The sequence below is a fragment of the Rhinolophus sinicus genome, chromosome 2, assembly GCF_057876585.1.
Source record: "Rhinolophus sinicus isolate RSI-liver-muscle chromosome 2, RSI-T2T, whole genome shotgun sequence".
Lineage (NCBI taxonomy): Eukaryota > Metazoa > Chordata > Mammalia > Chiroptera > Rhinolophidae > Rhinolophus > Rhinolophus sinicus.
Genome location: NC_142502.1, coordinates 161,067,774 through 161,091,463, shown reverse-complemented (window position 1 = coordinate 161,091,463; position 23,690 = coordinate 161,067,774). Strand labels below are relative to the sequence as shown.

The 23,690-nt window shown below is 38.7% G+C and overlaps 1 protein-coding gene across 3 annotated transcripts in view; it reads right to left on the bottom strand.

Annotated features, from left to right (window-relative positions):
- The window catches only part of THADA (THADA armadillo repeat containing), a 294,124-nt gene that overhangs the window by 140,041 nt on the left and 130,393 nt on the right, over positions 1-23,690 (bottom strand). The gene's annotated exons all lie outside the window — the stretch shown is intronic.

Sequence of the window (23,690 nt, the reverse complement as noted above, 5' to 3'; positions counted from 1 at the left end):
AGCTTTTATCTTCTATAAAATGGGGAAGAATAATGACCTCACAGGGCTGTTATGATGTTTAAATGAGATTAACGCATATAAAACACAATGCCTGTAAGTTAGTGATCAACAAATGGCAGCTATTATTGAACCTCGTAGGTGGAATAACTTTCAAACTTAAAAGATTCATCTGCATGTACAAACTCTCTAGTGTTCTCTAAACAACTAGCTGAGGACACAGAGTCTTGCTGTACCGTCAGGCTTCAAGTGCTCACAAAGGTCTACCCTCCCTCCTCCCCAGCGAAAGAGCTGGAAAGGAGAGAAGGAAGGCTGAGTTTCTTTGGGGCCAACTGAGTGTGCAACCCGCTGTGTTTATGCTTCAGGTCCAGGGCCCAGATTCTATTTTCTGTCAGTTCTAATGCTGTTTCTCCAACGATGTCTTTTTCCTTTTTATTATATGTTGTTCTTGGTTTCAAATCTTGCCTTCAGGAGACATGTACATGTGTGGGTATGCGTGCATGCATAAAAGAGAGAAACCACTAAAAAAAAAAAAAGTGTGTACCAGTGAATCTGAAAAAGTAGACATTTCATCGTGTCCTGTGACGATTAAATGTTTTTGTTACAGACCTGGCATTCCTAGAGCCCTTTTTCCACATTCTCAGGTGAGTTCAGTGCCCATCAAGGTCGCCAGAGCCTCTTCGTGTCCTTCCTTTACCAATTTTCAGTCCATCAAAGTACCTACCACCACCTGAACTTCTTGTTCCTCTTCCTGCAACTCAAACCACTAACACTTAGAAGTTGCATTTACTGTAACCTTGCCCTCTGCACAGCTCATGGATTTCTTTATTCAAATATATTTCTTGGAAGGGTAATGGGTTCAGGACTTCTGAAGTTTGACTTTTTAAAAATCCTTGGTTTGGGTACTGAGGGGAAAATAAGAAGAGTAGACAGTAGCTAAGTGAAAAACTGCACATTTCCAGCTTTCATGGACAAAAAAAAAAAAAAAATATCTATCTATCTATCTATCTATCTATCTATCTATCTATCTATCTATCTATCTGCAGGTAGAACGTTTAGTTGAAATGTCTATTACTGGGTAGCTCAAAGCAGTAATTGCTCTTTACAAATTAACTCTAACCACTACATTAAAACCGTTTTACAAAATATTTTTATGAAGAAATGCCAACAATAATAAGTCACAAGAGAGCATCTGAAAACTGCAGTGTGTAGCCACCTGGGACAGCCCAACCAAAGCCTAAGCCTGAGAAGACATATCCTATTAAGGCATCTACTCTGCCTCCAAGTCACCAAGGCTTTTACCAGGCTGACTAGCCACAGGCTGTTTCATCTCAAAGGGGTGAAAATGGCAGCTGCCAGGAGCTGGGAATTGGCCTCCATCACTTGCACATCCGTCCACTTGCCCCTGTAAGAACTGCTCACAGCACACGGTCACATGGCAAAGACACGGGGTCAGGCACGCAATGGCTACTCGCACTCATATCATTTCTTTTAGTGTTAGGAAATAAAGCGAGGGCATTTTCCGACGGGAACGGGGGAAGGTATCCAGTGTGCCACTTACTTTAAAAAGCTCTTTGAATAAGGCTCTTTAATTATTTAGAATTACAAACATGTCTTAAATAAATGAAAGGCTGCATGATTTCTGGATACTAATCCCTGGGTACTTGCTGATATCAAAATATAGGGAGGAAGTTGAAGATTATATTTCATCTGAAATTTCATTTCATTATTTTTTGCCTAGACAATAACAAATACAATTTGAAACTGAATTTTCCAGATTCTAACCAAATTGTCTAGACAGCTGGAAAGAAGGATTTTTTTCCTTTGGAGCACTGAAATGTGGTATATCTTAACAATGATTCTTTCCTGACTCAGAAAATCATGGAAAAGACTTTATAGCAGCATAAATACGAGGACTTTGGAAACCCTAGAGGTTAAAAGGGAGTCATTAAGTTCAGTCTTTACAACGGAGTACTATAAAGTGAAAAAACACAAATATCTAGCATACACAGTATAAAACTTTCCTAAACAATGAAAATAACCACTAGATTTAGTTTGAAATTTTGGCACGATCGTCCTTCCCAGTCCATCTGTGGTTTTCTCTCTGACCCTGGATCAACAAGCCACATACTGGTCCTCTGGTCTCCTCTTGGCCAGCTGGAAAAGCATTCTGGATCTACCCTCAGGGCGGTCAGGCTGGGATAAGCTGAGAGTAGGGCAGGAGCTGAGGGCTGCAGCTTGTGCAGACTGAGTGAAAGAGCTGTACATTCCTCTCAGCAGCCAAAGCCCTCGCATTGTTTCTGTTCTGGCTCCACAAAAGACCAAACTATGAACACATTCAGACGCTTTAAAGGGGTTGAACGGAATACCTGGCCTCAGCTCAGCCTGTCTTCTTCTCCTATCCTTGCAGGTAGCGGGTGGGTCAGAGAAAACAGTCCTGAACAGACTGGGTCTCCTTGTGGTGATGGCTTGAAGCCGAAGTTCTCAAAGTGATTTCCTACAGTTGAAACTCATTCCATTAACCTTTAGAGCATGTGGTTCCATATTTACAGTGAGTGGTTTTTAGTTCACAAACACAGGACTGGGTGGTCAATTTAAAAAACTACACAAAGATGTAGAGAGAATTTACCCTCTTCTTTTTAACCTGATATACAGAGGGTGTAAAAAAAATGTGTACACATTTTAAGAATGGAAGAAAACTGTATCAATTGTAATAATATATACTGATAACAAAAGATGAATACAAGTCACGTTTGACTTCTGCAATTACAAGACGTGCTCAAAGTGGTTACCATCAGCGTCCAGACACTTCTGATTATGGCGAACTACTGCTTGAGCATAGATAACATCTCTTAAAATGTATATACATTATTGCGGCACCCCTGGTACATACATATTTTAGGGAGAAGGTTTGGAAAAGAATATTTTTTGGTCCCATTTTAAAAAGGTTTTTTTGTTTGTTTATTTTTAGCTTTCAAGTGTTCCAGGATCTACAATAGCTTTCTATTGCCACATTTAATACAAATTCCTCAGTCTGGCACTCAAAAAGCACCCTAGATCTAGCCCAAAACTAGCTGGATAAATCATAGATGCTGAGTAAATTTTTCTTGGACCAACGGAACTTGACCTTCAGGTGACTGTTTCTGAAAAGATATTAAAATCTCGTAACATCTAACCATCCTCAGAGTTAAATGAGTGCTCAACATACACTGACAGTAATTTTAAAATAAATACTTTTAAATGTGAACAATTTTATTTACTTCTCTTTTGACAAGTATTTGTTACATTGCTGAAAGATTCCAATACCCATGCTAAAACCCAAGGAAGACAAAAGGAAGGGAAAGTAGGAGGAACATTTATTGCGTGTCTGCTACGTAAGGCAATATGCTAGGTAGTTTCAAATATTTTATCTCCTTTTTAGGACTCACATAAACCCTTTGAAATAAATATATAAACATATGTAGGTTTTTGCTCTCAATGATCTAGTGCGAACATATGCAGAACGATGAACTACCAAATAAAAGTAACCACAATCAAATCAAGAACATTGCGCAACTCCTTTCTATTGCAGTAATGGATGTGCAATCCTTTATAAGCAATGCATCCCCCTAATTCCAACGGTTAGAACTTGTATTTGCAGATCCCATACACAATGAATAGGTGACCTACATATATTTCCTAATGCTCTAACTAGTGTTTAACAAAACCTAAAATTTTATAATGTGTTAACCTTTAAGGAAGGCAAATTAGTCACCAGGATATAATAACTAACCCAAAATCGTCTACCAAATCGCAGTCTTCGTAGTATAGCCATTAACGAAAGGTTTATGAAGAACCCCATATTAGACTGGGACAGCTCCCCCAAAACTGTGACAGTGTCCTTTGCTGTCCTCTATCAATATGGATCACCTTCGGTTAAATCACCAATAGTCTTTCAAAGTATAGTATTTATTTAGTGACAAGTTCAAAATGTCCAAGAATAAAAATCTAACGTTTTTAATGACAAGAAGAGACATATGCAGGTCAGTATACTGGCAGGATTTTCATGGGCTTAGGAAAAAATAATACACATAGTCATCAGCTTGAAGTGACTACTTTGGAGGAGTAAAATCTGTGAAGCAGAAACGCTTACATGGTCCCTGCGGTGTGTCGTAAGTGAGGCTACTTTTAAAACATCCTCGAGTTAAAATATTAGTATCTAGCAATCTGACCGCAGGTGAGTTACATAATGCCCTTTCACATCCTATTTCCAAAAGGAGATTAGAATAAGCGACCTCTAAGGTTCCATTCAATTCAATGGACATTTGAACATTCCAAGCAGATGTAGCTATCTTTTTATTTTAAAATATCTTTATGACCTCTCTTGACTTGTTGCATCGCTTAATCTCATAGTAATAGCAATGCCTATAATAAAAGTTTTATGTCTAACACTAACCACACTCATCATTCTATGGTCGGAGCCAATTTTCTCTAGTTTGAGCCTCTCTGGAGCTGGAGAACAAATGACCAGTGTTTTCTCCACACAGGAAAACCCTTCATTAACTATATTGGAATCCTGTCATTAAGTCACCCCTCACTCTTCCCTTCCGCAGGCTAAAACAACCCCAACTCCTTTAATCATGTAGAACTTCTTCTTTAGAATCTAGTTAATTATTTTACCTCTACAGAGAGTAAATTAATCTACCCAATACTATCAGCTAAAACAATGATTTGTGCTACTGCAGGATGAGAGAAATTTGAGCATTTCTTTTAATTTGATTACTTTCCAGAGATTGCCAATTTGTTTTTGTTAACGCTAATTAATGACCCTGAATCACCCTCGTCAGGTTTCATAACAACACTTCAAGCTAAAATCAGAAAGAAGGAATTTTAAAAGGACCATAAAGTACATGGAAAATTAAAATTCCAAGAACTTGCACTTTTTGGGGCCTGAAAAACAGAGCAAGGAATAGTGGGATGTGAGCAACAGACCCGCCCCAGGGAAGAGTCTTTTCTCAAACGAAGACTACAATTAGGTAAATTGAGTCATACATCAGCACGCCAACAGCATCCAAACAGACAACTGCCAGCCCTATTTTTAAATACCTTCAGGGAAAGTTTTACATCCTCCTTTGGTTGCCCCAATGCCCACATTAGTGCCACAGTCAGAAAGTACTTCCTTACATCTAATTATACTTTCTTGCTGCAACGTAAATTTGTTTTCCTGGTTCTACACGCCAGGGAAATAAACGAATCTATGCCTAACAGAATAACCTTTTGATTTGAGTCCAGAATATATTCCAAATGATAAGAAAACAACTCAATAAAAAAATTGGGTCAAAATTTGAACCAACACAGATATATGGATGGCAAATAAATATATGTAAAGATGCTCAACATCCTTAGTCATAGGGGAAGTTCAAGTTGAAACCACAATGAGATACCACTACATACTCACTAGAAAGACTAAAATTTAAAAAACCGAGCCTACCACGTGTCGGGTAGCATGTGGAACTACGGGAATGCACATCCTCTGCTGGTGGGAATACAGAATGGGACAATCACTTCGGAAAATAATTGGGCAGTTTCTTAAAAAGTTAAATGTATACCTCCCATACAACCCACTCATTTCACTCATAGGTGTTTATCCTAGTGAAGTGAAAGCACATGTGTCTATAGACTTGTACGTGAATCTTCCTAGCACCTTTATTTGTTATAGTCAAAAGTAGACAGTACAAGTCCAGCAACAGGTGAATATACAAACAAATTGTGCTTTACCCACACAGTGGAGTACTCCTTGGCGGTAGAAAGGAACAAACTATTGATATGGGTAATAACATGGATGACTCTCTAAATTATTATGCGGAGTGCAAATGCCACACAAAATAGAATGCATAATGCATGATTCCATTTACAGTGGACGCTTGAACAACCTATAGTGATGGAACAGCCGTTGCCCAGTGATGGGGCTGGGGTGGCTGGAGAAGGTTACACAGGCGTTCAAGGAAAATGTGGATGATGGATATGCTCTGTTCACTATCTTGAGAGTGGTGATCGCTTTATGGGTGTATAAACTTATTAAACTGAACACTTTAAACATGTGCAGTTTATTTTATATCAATTACACCTCCATACTGCTGTTTTTAAGAATAACCTCTCACGTACATTAGAAAAGCTACACATCCTGTCTTGTTTTCCCTTCTCAGCCTCTAGTACCATCTCTAAAACAACCGAAGTTTTCTCTTCCTCAGATTAAACAAGCCCAGCTATTTCCTTTGAATTTTTATAACCAGTATTAACTTTTCCTTATGCTGTCTTAAAGAATCAAATCAATAAATACTTAAATCCTAACAATTAATCATATAAGAATTAAAAAAGAAACACTTTTTTTTTTCAGGACAATGTTCCAGGTTTTCCACAAGCTCTTCTAGGACTGGCTCAGAGACTTTAAGTGACTTGGCCAGGCCTACCAAGGGAGTGAATGGACAAGCTGTGACTGAAAGTCAGGTCTGTCTGACTCCAGAGCCTATGCTAGTTGCAAAACTCAGTAAGCCCCAACTGTAAGATATTTTGAACAACAATAACGCATATTAAAAGAAATTCATAGGATTGAACAACATATATGAAAAGAAATTCAATTTTATTACTCGTATGTATACAAACCATTCAACCAAGCGATGCCCAATTTGTTGGGACCCGCTTTAGTAAACTGATCTGCATTTAGCAGTAGGATTTTCCCTTTGGTTATTAAGGCAAAACAGATTATTTTCTCCATCTTGAGCAGATTAAAGCTGCTTCCTACTATCTTTTTTCTTTCTTATTTTGATGTTCTGCTTACTCCATAGTGAAAAGGGTAATTTTCAACTCATCCTAATTTGAATCATAATGAATTCTGAAAAAACACAAACCAAATTAGTGTGCTATTTATTTAATATTTCCAAATGAATGCACAATGGAGACTGCTGTGCAAAGTTTGAAGATGAAACAAAACTGATTACACAGACCCTACCACTAATTAAAAATATACTAGTGTTACAAGTATACAGTTTCAGTGGTGGTGTTATCTCTGTTCAGAAACAAGGTACATTACTATATGGCTGAAGCCCTCCAGCATTTAATTAGGTTACTGATTATAAAGAGAATCACATTACCTTTAAGTTCTTCCCTGGATTGTGACTAAGGCTTAATCCATTAATTTCACGGTAACTACATTTTAAGATAGGGAACACGTTGATAAAGAATTCTAGTCACATCTTCCAACGTGTCTATATGACATTTACTAGGAGAAAAATCACTGCTCATTCCCATTGCTACTTTTAGTGGCTAAGAGATATATTTTATTCTGCATTTTAAGCATTAAGTAGCATTCAAGAAAACCTTCACAGAAGGTGTGCATATGAATATAAAAAGAAATGAGAAAATCATTAAGTGACATTCGCTATTTTCATTTGAATTCAATTAATAAATTTAGCTTCAATTCAGTATCATTTTACTCCCCAGCTTTCCTCCTCACCCATCAAACAAAAAAAGTCAGTGCAAATCGTATGAGTCATTCTTCAATCATGCCAAGGACATAACCTTCAATCTAAGATTAAAAATAAAGTGCTATGTGAGAAATTCAATACTGTTTAACTTCAGGGTGCTAAGATCTAATAAATATAACATTTCAAAAGAAAATTAAATAATCTAGTTCACTTCCGTTCATTTTCATGATTTTATCAGTAGATTTCTATGGCTTTGGCTACATTTGCTAGTATTTGGATCCAGGGAAAATTGGTGGAATTTGGCATCATTTAGTTTATAATCAGTATCACCAGTTTGTACATGGCACAGAAAAGTTCTCCACTCCCTTATATACTTCAAAGCATTTCATTTATTATTCAAATGATTATTCTGACAAAACCATTAGAAAACCATGGAGAAGAAAGCAGAAAAACCTTACATTTTTAAAACACCCCTTTCACACCAGACTGCTTGAACCACCCATGATATTTCTGGCAAAAATCTTTATTTCCTAAAAGAATACAGTTTTTTAACAAATTCCAATTTTTCTTACCAATGAGAAGGTCGGGGCTTGTTTTTATTGGTTTCACTCAAAGTGAGCTTTTATATTTTAAATTTACCTTAACTTCTTCCTAACTTCTCATACTTTCTTGCTTTTTCTAAGAAAAATACTACATTTATACATGAGAAAGGTATTGCTGAAACCATGGTGAATGTTTCACAACAACCTTCAAATGATGATGGGAATAAGTACACACACAGTCTTACAGGGAAAAAAGAAGCATCTTCTAGTCAGAGTTCTAAGTTCAGAGCTTTCACGGTTAACAAGGAAAAAAAGTTTCCTTATTTGGAATAGGGCTATTTTCAGACTTTCTTTTTTTTCTATCTTAAAATCCATATTGCAGCTATGTCACAAGGTAATATGTTTGCAGCATTGGAGAAGTTTCTTGGCTTAACAAAAGAAAAATGGCCCCCTTTATCAGTGAAGCTGAAAGAGCTAGTTAGTTGAATCACTAGTCAAAAGTCGTATAGCAAAAATGTTTTGGGCTGAGGACCGAGCACCTAACAGGAAAACATAAGGTCAGACTCAAGTTTAATTTGGTAAAGAAACATGTGCTTGGCTACTTAATGGCAGCCAGATACCAAAGATGAGGTTAACCAAATACTACTTGTAGTCAGAGAGTGTTTCAATGCCACTGTTTGAGAATCAGAGCAATAGATGCTACTGTGTTTCCCAGAAAATAAGACCTAGCCGGACAATCAGTTCTAATGCATTTTTTTGAGCAAAAATTAATGTAAGACCCAGTATGATATGATATGATATGATATATTATAAAGCTCCGGTCTTATACTAAAATAAGACAGGGTCTTATATTAATTTTTGCTCCGAAAGACACATTAGCTGATTGTCCGGCTAGGTCTTATTTTCGGGGAAACACGGTACTATTCCATCCATCAAGAGACCCTATTCCCTTCTCTTTTGTTACATTTGTGGAAAATGTGTCTATAGTTTTTTTAGAATCAATCATTTTCAAGAGAGGGCTCTTTTCCAATCCCAAACTTTCCAAAAAGCCCATATGATGGCGGCAAAACAGTCTCTTCATCTTGTATTCATTAAGGTTCTCTATGATCACGGTCTCACCGTGATCTTAAAAAGATGCATAATGCTTTACATGCAACAGCAATCCCACTCAAACTAAAGCAGACCCTAAACTAGGGCCCACCCCTAAGGTATTTCCAACTATGACCGAAGTACTGGAACTGCCAAGAAGTAAGTTTGTTTCATTCATTCATTCATTCATTCATTCATTCATTCAATCATTTCGTGGTGAAATGCACATAACATAAAACTTACACATTCTTAAGTGTACAGTTCAGTGGCAGTAAGTACATTTACTGAGCAGTTTTAAAGCATTGTAGACTCTGGCCTCAGTGTCTAGTTACCCAGTCATTCACTGGTTGATACTCATGGCTTCACAGAGATAAATGTCATTCTATTTCCAGATAACCTCTTGGGTAAGTATTCAAAGTCAGAGTTCATTCAACACACTAGGGTCTGTATGCTTTGAGGTGAGAAATGAACCGCCAAAATCAAGCATTTGTCCATTTCCTTCCACATGGAAGATAGAAACTCCGATATTCTCTTCCTTGCCATTAAACCTTTCAGAAAATAAGGAGCCTACTATTCTCTGACCTTTGGGATTTTTACAATCATCAGACTACAGTTCAGAACACAGACAAGAAACTATCCAAGGAAAACATACCCCCAAATGAACAGGATAGAAACCAAGCCGTAACTAGGTAATTAGTGGTAGGGATTGGACCCTTCTCACTTCACTTCTCTGATAACAATCTGGCATTTTATCAGGAGGGTCTTTTATCTGGAAGGATTCACTGTGTTCTGCTGCTGGAACTATTCTGGGAGGGGACAAAGACAAGCTTTCATCTTGGAAAGGAAATGGAACTGCATCTAGAAGCGGTAATGAAAAGTCAAAGCTGTAAAAAGACTTCCAAGTCTTTCCTTGCCAGAAAGGAGAGGTAAATGAAAAACAGGATGCCCCATCTCACTGAAGCATAGAAGCAAAAGTCTGGTGGGGAAGAAGTCACTGCAATCCTCACCCTGGCCACATGTGTAAAGGTGGCAACTTGCTTCCTGCCTTTCGTCCAAGTTCTGTACCCTCTCCCCAAGACCTGGCCTTATCCCATCTCTAACACTTCACCCAACCAATGTCTTCTCTTCCCATCAAGACCAAAGAAACTTAAACTAATTAAGATTATGGTATAGAGGAGTAGCAATAACTCACAGTGGGATTTCCATTTTAGAAGAAATCAAAACCACATAACTTAAAAGAATGAAAGTCTAACTGTAAAACTTCAGGGTTCAGCTCAAAACGGAGCCATCATCCGAGAAAACTAGGTGGGTAGAAGGCACTGTTTAAGAAATCTCAAATCACTTCAAATAGCTTTCAACGACCCTAGCGGTAAAGCGGGTCAGGGTGAATGGCTACAGTAGAGTTAGAATCTGGCCCTCTGAGTGGCTTCATTACTAAGGGAAAAAGAGATTGCTGTGGGAGTATCTATTTAGTAGTGGAAAGCATTTCTTTATCCCCCCTTCAAACATGGCCACTCTACTCAGACCTTGTAACACATATCACAAATTGGTTGTGGAAGGATTCGGGAAAACAGGGCTTTGGAGTCCCCATCCCACTTAGAACCCTGGAATATTTATCCAAAATTGAGACAGAGTGGCTGGCTAATTGTAATAGCCACAGCCTGAGGTGTATAATCCAGAGCACAGATTGCCCAGTGATACTGGTGTCCTCTGGCTGTGCAGCAATCCTGTGGAGCCTACTAGGTTCACATCATAACAGTTCACAGTGTTGCAGACAGGGGGAGGGCGCTAGAAAGCCGCTCCGGTGGCCAGTTTTCAACGGGGGAGTCTATCAGAACATGGCATTCTAAAGCTGCCACTTCAGGGACGTGTTCAACCATGCAGCAGAATGCAAATCCCTTTCTAGTCTTTTCAAGTTTTTCCTAAGTCCAGTTTTCATTCTGGCTGTGAATTAAATTCTGATGTCTTAAATCATGCAGAGAAAAAAAGGGGTAAGAAGTGATTGAATTATATTAATTATATGGCATTGAAGCTCAGCTAGAAAACAAGAGTTACATTTCTTAGGTTTCTCTTCGCTAGACTTATGCAGGTTATAATTAGTATGAAATGAATTTTACTTTTCTTTTTATCCAAGCTGAAAAGAAGCGGAGCTTTAAACTCTGGCTTTACAAGAAAAAGAGATTTTTCTGGAAATAAAAGTGCATAAACAGTCAAGTAGAAAAACAAACCAACACTACTCACCCATCATCTAGCAGGACAGCTTAAGGAACTTACTTGGTTTAGTGTTTGAAAATATTTTCTACCCACTGCTTTGTAAATTATTTTCTTGTCTGTGTGACATATCCTTCAGTAACAATTCAGCTTTTCCATGGCTACCTAGATATACTTCCATCGTTTCTACCCAAACAAATGGCTCTTTCCTGTATAATTGTAATAATAAAAAAGGAGCAGGCTTATTTACACAGTAGCACCCTTCAAACAAATACATATTTTGTTAATGCTCTGGACATTGTGGAGATGAACAGAACACTCTCATTCATGTGGGCCTATCTAATTCTGATTTTGTGAATATTCAGACTAAGGCTGAACTAACGTTTAACTTTGGAACTGAGAGTTTTCATTTCCAGTTAGGAGAAATGCGGCCATCTCTTGGGAACTGGTGGCCAGGACACAAATATCCCAGACCAGAAATTCTCCTTGATGCGAAAAAGAAGAAGAAGAAAAACCAAAACCAAAATAAAAAACAAAAAAAAAACACAACCCAGGGGGCGTATCTCACTGTCAGGGTGCCTTCCAGCAGGTTTTGGCTAGTAACTTTTGGTTAGTGAAGGAGGGAGGTGGGACGGTGCACATGAAAACCATAAAACTGAGAAACAAAGGGGGATTTCAACCCATCTCAGAGACCTCGTGCTATGGATTATCAATTAATATGTTAACCAGATGCCATTGTTATCCACCCATGACAGCAGTTCCCTGAAGTTACTAAATGCAATTTGGAGTAGTGAAATTTTCATTTCATAATATTCAGTAATTTGAACACTTCACTGATTCAGACTTGCCTCTTTTCCAAATAAGTTTAGGGTTATATATGAGAAAATACTGACAATTTTTTAAAAATTTCAACATGTTTTTATATTTCTGTGATTCTATTTTCTTTCTAAGAGAGTAAAAAGAAGATAATCACATAAGCTGTGTGTGAAAGTACTTTGTAAGCTTCAAAGTCTTACATAAATAAGTTTGTTACTATTATTTTTTTCTTTCAACAACCCTGAAGATTTTCAAAATTTTGTGAAGTTTCAATAGTGGAAACTTAGGATGGTAAAGACAGATGGAAAATATATTTTCTAATAGTTTAAAACTGAACAAAACTAGTAGCCCACAAATAATCTCACTAAGATTTGTGTTTCTTAGCCTCAAGACACATTTTCTCTTCGCTACGATACTTATAACTGTGCAATGACCCACGATTCCCTATTATAAGGAGAATTTCTTTTTTAACAAATTCTCAGTATTTCTCAAGAATCTCAGAACTTCAGTTGAGCCAGTTTTATTTAGCAACCTGTCACAACCACTTGGGCTTAACTGCAAGTTTTTCTTCCTTTTCTACTGATTTCAGATTAGAAAATGAGACCACTGCCAAAGCAACGCCTAAAAAGGGCGGTGGGGGAATATCTCAAGAGGGCAAAGTAAGACCAAATGTTATTTAAATTGCAGGTTAATTTTGGTATGTTGAGACTAGTTAGTCATATTCCACAGCTACAGCATCATATAGAGATGAGTAGAGGGGCATATTGTAGTGTTAAGCCCTAGTATAAATATAGCTAAGGGAGTGGCAAAGAGTGTGGGTTCTAAAGCCAGACTGCCTGGTTCAAATCCAGGCCTTATCACTTACTACTAGCTGTATGACTTAGGGCACTTTTCTAAACTTCCTACCAACTTTCCCTCTCCGTAGGATGGGAATAACAACATTATAGAACTCAAAGTGTTGTCATTATATTTAAATGAATTAGTATGTGTATGAGGTGTGATCACAAAATATGGTGAATGCTCCTGCCGAGTCCCATCCGACAGAAGGGCAGGGATCTTCGATATGGGAAGCCGTGTGTCAAACCTTAGTAACAGTGTGTGACAAGTTTCAACTTGTTTGGTGCAGTCAGACGGGTGTGAGCTACCGTTGAGAGAAGGTGTGGTTTAAAGTGTGCCGTAAATCATGGATCACGAACATGTATTAACATGAAATGGGCAAACGGTTTCATCCTCCATCATGACAACACTCTGTGTCACACATTACTTCTAGTACACAGCGCTTTCTGTCAAATAAAAACATGACGGTGTGTCCTCATCCACACTTTGTTCACTGGATCTGGCATTATGCGGCTTCTGGCTCTTCCCCAAAGTCAAAATGACCATGAAAGGTAAATGTTTTCAATTGATTCAGGACATCAAGGCAGCCACGACAGCGCAACTAAAAATACTCATGAAAGAGGACTTCCAGAACTGCTTCAGAAAGTGGCAAGAATGATGGGATAAGTATTCCAACCGAGGGGGAGTATTTTGAGGGGGATTACTGGCAATTTATCTTTTACTGTAATAAATTTTAAAAAAATTTAAACATTCACAGTATTTGTTGAGCATACCTCATAGGTAGAGTAGGTATCTCTATGGAAAGAATCCATGCACGATGATGGCCTATATTTTCTCTTGTAAATAAGAGGTGATGAAAGCAGGGACATTGGGTTTGGGCAACAACACAAAGCAGGCCCTCAGCAAATATATTTAATGGAAGGATGAACTGGTGATGAAGAGTGGTCACAAAATAAAGTGAAAGACAAGAATGGATGACGGAGAGAACATCTGTAACTGGTTTGGAGAGGCGGCAAGATGAGCAGTCAAGAGTCTCAATGTTCACGGTGAGTGACAAAAAAGAAGATACAAAGGGAAAAGTAAAAGGGTGAATGTCTCTGGTGCAGTTGATGTGACTAACACAGCTTGTTTTAAGCAGAAGATTATAAAGAGACAGGTAAGGGTTAAGGCCCAGAGAAGAGGGAGGGAAAAAAACTGCCAGTCAGGGAAAGATAACCAAAACAGACTCTATCATTCTTTTTTCTTGTCCTCATTTTTAACCCTATTATAATTTATCTTTACATTCTTACTCTAGTCCCTAATTGATATTTCTGCCTAAAGAAAAAAAAAATACATGTTTGATCTTAAAATGTTCCCTACCATGTAGGATAAGATGACTGTATATTAGCTAGCATACGTGGCTTGGTACTGTCAAATCCTTCAATTCAGTATTATTTAGCTACAGTGTTTGAGAAAATAATTAAGACTAAGAAAATAAAAGCTCCTTAGGGAAAATATTAAAATGTTTTAAAAATTAATTATTACTAAATTTGCAATCACTTTCTCACTACTGTTCATTATTTCCATAAGACTTAAATGCAACACTTGGAGGAAATACTGTTCTTTATTTAAGTTACCAAAGATACATCATTGAGAGTTTCTCCTGTTAAGCAGCAACCCATTTATTTTGTTAATTTCCTGGGTCACCCTGGATTCAAGTGGAAGCAAAGCTCTATATGATGATTTCCAAGTTATAAATCATAAAACTGTCTCTCATAATCTTCCCCTTGTTAGATCTCACTCTCTACCCAGTGGACAGCATGACACTTCTGTCCTCTTGCATGAGCAGCTAATCACCATGGGGGATTTCTCAAAGTTCTTGAGATGGCAAACTGAATTCCCATATTCTTTTCCTGCCGTGCCACTTGGGAAAGTCTCCTGCACTTCTCCAACTCACTGGCGCGCTTCCCCTTGTTTATAAGCCCTTGGTCCTTGGTATATCTGTCACATAATTATGTGGTTAATATACCATATGTCAGGTTCACAAGCATGGGTTTTATCTCATTAACCAATCAGTAAGTTCTTCAAGGATGAAGATCTGTTTTCTTTGCTTTGCATCTTACCTAACACTAGCTAGGTACACAATGGATGCTTTACAACTGCTTGGTTAATCTATTAACTGACTGGATTCTAAATTTTAGAGTGAATGCCAGCAATAGGCCATGGATTATCATTATTGTCAGAAATTTCACCTAAGAATGAGGCTGTTTGCAGATCCAATCACTTGTTCTAACATGACTTGAATTGGCCTATTGAAGTCACAGATAACACTGAAGAAAAGCTGGTCCCTACAAGTTTTATTTTTCTAGCTTGCTTTGTCAATGCATTCCGTAAGAGGTGAACTCCTCATTCCTTTTGCTCAAAAATGTATTAGAAAATGGTCTTAAAGAGATCTGACACCACGGATGAAGGTGGCGAGGCCCCTCTCTAAGAATGGAGAGCTAAAAATTGGTGATAAATGACAGAGTATCTTTTTATGCCAGAACTCTTTCCAAAAAAGCCACACAACACAGAAAACATGATTTCACTCCACACGAGGAACCTCAGCTAGCCCAGGGTGGAGGTCTAAAATGCAAGGGCCATGAGCACAGCCCTCCAAATAAAGCACTAACTAGGCAGGGCCACAGTAAAAAGGACACCAAGTAGGTAGCTGCCCAAACTGGGATTTCACCAGCATAAGAAAACAATCTTCCAATCTCTGCTTTTAGGTCCTCCCTTATATAAGGCCTAAAATTCTACCGCCAGAGTTTCATTGCTTTATTTCAAAATCTATGTCTCTGTAATACAACAAATAGCTCCAAGGAAGGTAATGACTAGGGTCATTGACATATCTGTATGAAAGCAAGGAGTGGGCACAGGTTTGGCTTGTAGGCAAAGAGGAAAATTGAGCAGCTAAAAGAACCCCTGAGCAGAACCGAACACCTTGACAATCTCGCCCAAAGCCTGACCTAGTATCATAGTCACACAAGTAAAACCAAAGGGTAGGGTTTCCACACATTGATGGAATGGCAAGTCCTTTCTTTAACCCATCCATTGTTCGCAGATCAGGATGTTATAGGGAGACCTAACCTTTCATCCCATTCTCTAAGGCTCATGGAATTTAGCAGTAACCACAGGAATGGGGGAGCTCTGGACTTCTAGGCTGTCCGGCGGGAGGAAATTCTGCATTAACAGCACCAGCAAAGCCCAATTCTCAGCTGTTTCTACTTGTAATGGGCAAGACTTGGGATTCCTGTACTCTCACTACAAGCGTCTCTGTTCAAAGATGACCCTTTGGGAAGTTTGGACAACAAAGAGTTATCTATTTTAATCACTTTCAGGAAAGCATCTCTGACTTTTCTCAAAGACTCAGATGTTCCTTGTACTTGTCAGAAAACAAATGTGGCTTAAGCTAACATCTGGAATGAAGAAAAATATAGCAACAACAACGAAAAAAGATAATTAAATTAACAAGGAATGCTTTTCAGACATAACATCCCATAGGCCAAAAAAAGAGGATGTTTTTATAACTATCCAGAACAAAGTTATAGAAGTTACTTAGAAGCTAAATTTAAGTGGATTAACTGCTGGAGGGACCATGGAGGAGCAGACCACCATGACCTTGTGGGCCATCCCAAGAATGGCATCCCAACTTCTTTTCTTTGGAACATGAACTCATAAAAAATGTACAAACATGTGTCATAGCTTTAGAGGAAGGTTTCATTTCATTCGCTGCCCATTTAGACTCTACAGCTGAGTTGTTCAGCTATTCTGAAACAAGACATCTTAAAAAGACGCCTTGATGGTCATCTAGTCCAACCTCAGATGCGTTGCCCAACATGTAATCCGTTTTCCTTAAACAGCCTCAATGACTGGCAGCTCACTAGTATGGAAATCTGTTTATTCTCCTGATGGAGAATGCTAACTTTCACAAAATTCTTCTTTATACTGAAACTTGAAATCTATCTCACATTTTCCCATTGGGAACACAAGAGAGAAATTATGTGCCTTCTGCCATATGGCAGTGTCTCAAGTATGGAAAGACCATTACCATGTTGCCTTGACGTTGTTTCTAGTCTAACTATTTCCAGATGTTTAGCTTCCTCCTCATCTGGGTCACCTCCTCTGTATAAATACTAGTTTACCAGTGACCCTCCTAAAATGGGAAGCCCAGAGCAGAGTAACATAATAAGCAAAATGATGTGGGTTTGTCTGACCAACAGAGTTGAGGGGAACTGAAGCCTTCACTATCTGGAAGCAGCGACTGTCACACTGCTTCCTCGCGGCTCACCAGGGAATCCCACTCTCCAAGATTTTCTCATAAAAATGGTTATGAAGCCAACAACTCTCATTCTGTATCCACACCACTTTGACTTTTATTTAAAAAATCAGAATATGATGCCTTATTTCTATTACATGTTATCTTGATGGTCTCAGCCCATTCATCTAGTCTCCCAAGGCTATTTTGAATCTTATTTTTCAATTATATCACACATTAAATAAAAACGAGTATAGAGGATAGTATGACAGTCAACTACTTGCCCAGAACCCAGCTTAAGAACACATCACAAATAAAACTGAAGCCTCTAGAATAGGCTTCCTCGACTTCCTCCCCTTCCTCCCCAGCCACACAGAGTTAATGGCCACTAGCCTAAATTTGGGTTCATCACTCTCATGCTTAAAGACTATTTTGAATTTTTATTCCATCACTTGTTATATTTATGTTATATACAAACCTGATAAGCATGCAATCTAGCCTGTCTTTATTTAAGTGATTCAAATGTTGAATAAAGCAGCATTGTTCTCATCTATCAGACTAGTAATCCCATCAAAACAATGAGGTGACTCAGGCATGACTTATTCTTAGGGAATTTTTACTAGCTCTCAGCAAACAAAGTATGAATCTCTTGCAAGTAAGACACTGAATGAGCCAGTCTAAAATGATCAATATCAGCACAATTGTTTGGTCACTGATAAAATAGGCCTTTTCCCCTTTCTTTCAAAAATCTTTCTGTAAACTCCTAGAATATTGTGCCTATCCCACATTTCCCCCAAATTACTGACATGGTTCTAGGTTCACCTGCACCCAAGGCTGCAAGTTATCTGGGACCCAGGATTTGGCTTTCTGAGCAGGAGGCAGTGCTTTATTTCTGCCACCTCACCTACATCTGCCTTCAGGGCCTTCCTCCAAGTTTACTCTCAGGGACAAAACAAAGTAGGAATTTAAAAAGTCTGCCTTCTTGGGGGGTGGCCGGTTAGCTCAGTTTGTTAGAGCGTGGTGCTGATAACACCAAGGTTGCCAGTTCGATCCCCATATGAGCCACGGTGGACTGCGCCATCCACAACTAGATTGAAACAACTACTTGACTTGGAGCTGATGGGTCCTGGAAAAACATACTTAAAATAAATAAAAGTTAAAAAAAACACCCAAAAAACAGTCTGCCTTCTCTCTATCACCATTGTACTATCACACCCTTCCTCTCTCTAGAATTTTTCTTAACAAGCAAACCAAGGAACTTTCATCTGCTATTTTGTAAACAGGATTATCCCCATTATACAGATTGACATCCTGAGGCACAAAGGGGCCCTCCTATTCACGTCCCATTAATCTGACAGGCTTTCCCCGTTTCGGCTTGTTTATAATTTTAGGACTTTCAACCAAAAAAATGGCACCTCCTACCTTCTCTATCCTTATCAATCCAGGCTCCTCTCAGCTAGTTCTAAAGCTTGCAGCAGGGTAGCTACAACGTGGGCCTCCAGAGCAGTTCACTGGATAGCACTCAGGAGAGAGGAGTTCAGAGCCCAGGGAGGCCTCAGGGCACAGGCTCTAGAGGCCAGAGAGGACCTAGGTAATATCTGATCTTAATTTGATAGAAAAGGCAACAGAGGGTCAGAAAGGTGATTTCAAAATAAAAGTCAATGTCGGAGCTTATATTAGATCACAAGATTCCTTAAAGGCCAGGTAAAACCCAAAACCCACCCAAGCCTCCTTTCTACATAACCGGTGACGAGCGAGATATGAAATGTGGCTCTAATATTGTAGGACTAAAGTCCCTTAAGTATTTCAATGATACGCAGAACTGCTAAGACACGAAATGTTTCAATTCATAATTAGTTTCATTTTTAGGTTAATAATTCAGTCTCTGTTCCTAAACCTGGGCTAGGCAGAGAAAGATACCTGAAAACAAAAGCAAACCAAAAAACCCGTAACTGCTTCTGCATGCAAAGGGAATAAGATTTATTTGGAGAGAATAATCATGGAGGATATAAATTACAGTATGATGCAGTAATGAGGAATAGCAAGATGAGATTTAAGTAACAAAAGCTACAGCCAGCCATTCAGAGGGAGAGAGGATTCCAGCTGAGGTGGAGAAAATGAAGGGCATGTCTTCCTTCCCAGCATTGTTACACTGTTCTCTGCCTCATTTACCTCTCTATAAGGCAAATCCTGCCTTCCATTTATCTACAAACAGGGCAGATGGAAATGTGCCTACAGCCTTGAGGGAGAGTTCCCAGTATTACAATCACAAATGAAGGCAGAAGCCACCTATTGTCTACGGAAAAAACCCCAACTCTACACTAGGAAAAACAAGTTCTTTCAACTTCATAATCTGGGTAAGGAGTCAAGTGATAATCCTTGAATTATGTAACTTTCAAGGAAAACAAGAATCAATATTATTTCCCAATAGCATAGGCTTAAAATGCTTAACTAACTCTTCGTTTTTGTACCTAATCCCTTTTTAAGACTGGTACAATCAAAAGGTGCCATGAAATAGTTTAAAAACATATCAAAAATGTATTTTCCAAAAAAAATTTTTTTTAAATTAATTTTTACTTTTCAATTAAAATTGACATTCAGTATTATTTTATATTAGCTTCAGAATAGCGGGTAGAAGTTTATATAATTTGCAGTGATCCCCCATAAGTCTAGTACCCATCCGGCACCACCTTATTTTTTTGATTGTTGGCTAGATTCTTCAGTATCGCAACTAAAAAAGTTTCTACTGCCTAAGTCCCTACGGGTGATTTCCACTGCCATGTGTTTAATGAAGATTGTTATTTGCACCTCAATATTTTTCAGAAAGAAGAAAAGCAGATTTCACTGAAAATTTATCTAAAGTGAAAATGACTGAAATGATTTGGGGGAAAACATCCTGAAAGTCATTTGCAATGAAAATAAGCAAAAAAAGGAAAAAGCGGGTGGGGGACCTCTTTTTAAAAGCACCCGAGTGAATAAAAGGCAGTGGAGGGATTTCTCCCGCAGATATTAATCTGATGCTGAGACTTCAATTACCAGCAATAGAAGGCATGTTCTATCTCAATTAATACCACATTGGTCCAGGATGGTAAAGAGCCTGGTTCAAGTGTCAAGCTCATGACTAGATGGCAGAGCTTAGACAGAAGCAGGGCTCTTGAGTCTAGGGCCTTTGCTCTGTTCAGGACTCCATGGTGTCACTTAGGTTTGGGGCAGACTTGGTTTCCTACAACTCTTCAATTCAAACTTGAAACTTGCTTGTGGAGGGGAATTCAAAGATACATGTCCGTAGTAGATATTTTGGTCTCTAGAAAATACCAGACAAATGGGCACTGGAGCTGTATTCAGGGAGCCAGTTGGGGGTCCCTTTTGAAGCACGAGTAACTCTGCTTTCTGGTATATGAACTGAAGTGTGAATGATCTTAAATTGAAAGCATCATATTCATATGGTAAAGGGCTGTGTATCTGGATCCAGCGAAGCATCGGGGACATAAAATATACTGGATCAAAAACAAAACTTATAAACAAAACACTGGGATTAGCATTATCATCTCTGTTCCAAGATGATGCAATAATCATAACTGCACACATGCATAACTTTGGAAAATCCAAATCAGAAACATCTAAGATTTAAGTCAAAAAAGACAATCAACCAACATTTAAGTTTATACTCCCAAATGTGGGATAAGGGACCAAAATACTAATAATACTTACAAACACCTTACAGACAGGAAGGAAATGGCAGGTAAGTACATACATAAATCAAAAGGAAATAAAAAACTGCTGTTGGGCCTTCAATCTTCTCATTGTGCAATTCACTTTAGCAGTCAGAGCAAACTCTGTGCTACTCCCACGAGCTGAAACATTTCTCTTTAGCTAAACTCAAGAGTGTCCAAGAGCCTGATTAGAGCTCTTCCAAGTACATAAATTAACATCAGCAAAGCTACAAAATAAAACGCCGCCTATCCAGTTGGGTGTATATCCATCTTTGAAGCTATTGTCCCAAGTCAGAACAGCCTACTCTTTACCATGACTAGAACCACAAACACCTAAAAGTTGCCTGGAATGACAGCTTTTATGACCGATCTTTCACTTTGTTTATGATGAATTTTCTCAGAAATAATTTAAATCAACTGTATACAGTTTTATCAGATACACTACTTTTTAAAAAATCTGTTTATGTTCACCTTCCCAGTGTGATTGTGAACACGTTAGGGTAGCACAGGGTTGGTTGTTCCTATATAGCACGTTGATGAAACACAGAAGTGGGTTTTCTAACTCTCAATCCAGGCCACTTCCACTGAACCACAGAAGATAATCAAGAAAGAAAAGCCAGCCTTCCTCCGTACCTGGCCATAGACCAACCCCATCACCCCAGGCAATGATCCCACAGATGTGAGCCTAAAGGAATGGCAGCATCCAATCACGCCACTGTCCCTACTGCAAAAGCAAAGTAAGGAGCACATCCCATTGCTGGTGGGGACAAGACTTCAATGTTCCAAAACTGGCCTGTACTCAGACACTGACTCTGTGTATAGGCTCCTCGTTGCTCCTAGTGGCACAAATTTCAGGGGCTATGGGCCTATTCGCTGTAGCTCAAGCTCTTGGCTACACAAAAGGGAGCTGGTTATTTTGCTCTTTATTTGCTCATATTCCAGCTCTATAACCGACTCTCTTTCTGAACCTCAGTTTCCTCAGTAGGAAAATAGGGGTGATAACACCTCTTCTCAGAGTCCTTGTAATCATTACGTCCAGTTCAGTGCCTGGCAAATAGTTAAGGCTCAACAAAGGCTGAGCTTCTACTACCTACTGACCTCTCTGCTCAGAATACTTTCTCTTTCTTGCTTGTTCTCTGCATTTTGGGTCAAAATCTACGTTTTATAACCCCCCTGAATAGCCTAACCAAGTACCAGGTATGACCCGATTACCATCCACTTTATTAAAATCACCTGTGTGTGGGCGGGGACCGTTCTGATAATGTGTAAGTTTAATATCCCAGATTTAATCTTGCTACTCAGAGTGATGCACAGACCAGAGGCATCAGCATTGCCTGGAAGTTTGTTGGAAAGGCAGACGGTCAGGCCCCACCCCAGACCTACTGGATCGGAATTCATGAGATCCCCAAGTGATATGTCTACATCTGAAAGTTTGTGAAACACTGTTCTATAACACACACAGACATTCAATAAATCAGAGCCTATTGACATTCTAAGGAAACAATTGTGGCAATTGTTTCTGCTGGAGGTGGTGCTCTAAGAATCTTTATTCAGGTAGAAAGCAACACATGACCAAAGCATTTTCACTGACTGGATGGGATAAATGTACACGTTTTTCTTTGTACCTTTTGAGTTTACAAATGATGCACTAAGTACACTGACCTTAAGGCGATATTTAAATCCTCTATATTAATGCAATCTTTCTTATGTGTAATAAGTGCTTTGAATATAATTAGTAATATGAGCATTCTGATTATATAGAAACTACTAAGTAACAGGAAGGATACTTTCAACGTAGTAATTTCTGGTTTCTAGGATGCAACACATAACAGCCTGATTAGTAATTGAGCTTCCACACATTGAATGTTCTCAACACAGGATGACAAAGTTCTAAAGCGTGTCTTTGTTTCTACTGTACACTGTGACCCTATGCATGTGCCTTTCCCCACTCCCGTCAACTTCCTGAAATGATTTTTAGTTCTTTGCAGTTATATGTGAAAGTACAATTTTTAAATGCTCTTGAAAGTAAAATTACGACCCAAATTCCTAAAATGAATCACCAAATGCTGGATAAGGAGACTGGTAACTTTGTGTATCAGGAAACAAAACCCAATCTGTGTGAGTCATCTCTGTGATCATAGATAACAGTCACAGCCAGGGCTTGCTGCAAACAAATGGTTATAGCAACCACACATCTGAATCTCGGGTTTAATGGTTTCTCACATTAAAATGCATCTGTCAGCTCTGTGAAACCAGGAAGTGGAACCCAGGACATCACATAAATAACAAACCTACTCTTAAGTTTGGTATATTTTAACCTTCTGCTCTAAGTCCATTTCAATTTTTGGTAGATACATAAAAATGAAAGTGCTGTTTTGTCAAGAGGTAAGCAGAAAGGTGAAAAAAAATTAACAGGGCTTCTGAAATAATCTCATAAGACAATTTCAATACTTTTTGGAAGCCTGCTTATTGAGGCCTTTGATCCAAAATGAAAAAGGTGATCAGAAGTTGGCAGATGTCTCGAAAAATATAACAGAGGAAGTGGTATGAGGCTCTAGAAGCAGAAAAGCCTGTTATCATTTGACTCTATGCATAATCTGTAGGCACGGCTCTTTCTCAGGTACTCTGAGCTTGAAAGAGAAGATGAGTGGGTAGTGAACTCGTGCTACATGGCACTTCCATCTAGATGCTACCCCGTGCACACACTAGCAAACTCCCCTGTAGCGAAGAGCCAGAGTTGCTCTTG